Genomic DNA, 765 nt, shown 5'->3' with positions numbered 1-765 from the left:
TGGCCTCCTTTGAGTGAGCTTTTTCTGGGAAGAAGTTCCTTCATATACTTGATGAATGCAGGCATTTGTTGAATTGCCTTGATGAATGGTATGTTTACATGCAGAGATGCAAACAAGTCTAGGAACCTTGAGTATATTCTTTTTTTCACAGCACCATTGAGCAGTTGAGGGAAGGGTGCATAGAGCTTCAGCAGCTCTTGTTGTGAGATTTCTGGTTCTTGGTGATCTCTATCCTCCTCTTTTGTTGAGTTGTCTTCAGGTTGTTCGAAAAGTGTGCCTTGCTTGTCTTCAGTCTCTTGATCACTTGTAGTGACCATTTTGCAATCTTCCCATCTTACTTTCTTTGCTTCTCTTTTGGGGTTTTTCTCCGTGTCACTTGGGAAGCTATCAGTAGGTTTGGGAATCTTCTCAGCTAAATATCCCACCAGGAATTCCAGCTTCCTAATGGTCTCTCCCTGGTTCTTAATATTGGCTCGCACCTCCTCTTTGAACACCTTATTTTCTTGAATCTCTTGGCATATTCCTTCAAGTAAGGCTTCAATCTTAGAGAGCTTGTCATCAATTGATGAGTGATTCGGAGCAGATGTGCTGTTTTGGTTTTGATAAGCATGTGGAGAAGTGTTGTTGTGGGGGTGTTGAGATGTCCTCTGTGTGAATTGCTGGTGAGCTGCATTGTTGTTGGAGTTGTAACGTCTCTGGTCTTGGTTTTGATCTTGCTGACTTCCCCACCCAAAGTTTGGGTGGTTTCTCCATCCAGGGTTGTAA

This window comes from Arachis ipaensis, chromosome B10 (assembly GCF_000816755.2).
Source record: "Arachis ipaensis cultivar K30076 chromosome B10, Araip1.1, whole genome shotgun sequence".
NCBI classification, from domain to species: domain Eukaryota; kingdom Viridiplantae; phylum Streptophyta; class Magnoliopsida; order Fabales; family Fabaceae; genus Arachis; species Arachis ipaensis.
The sequence above is the reverse complement of the archived record's forward strand: the minus strand, read 5'-3'. Positions refer to the sequence as shown.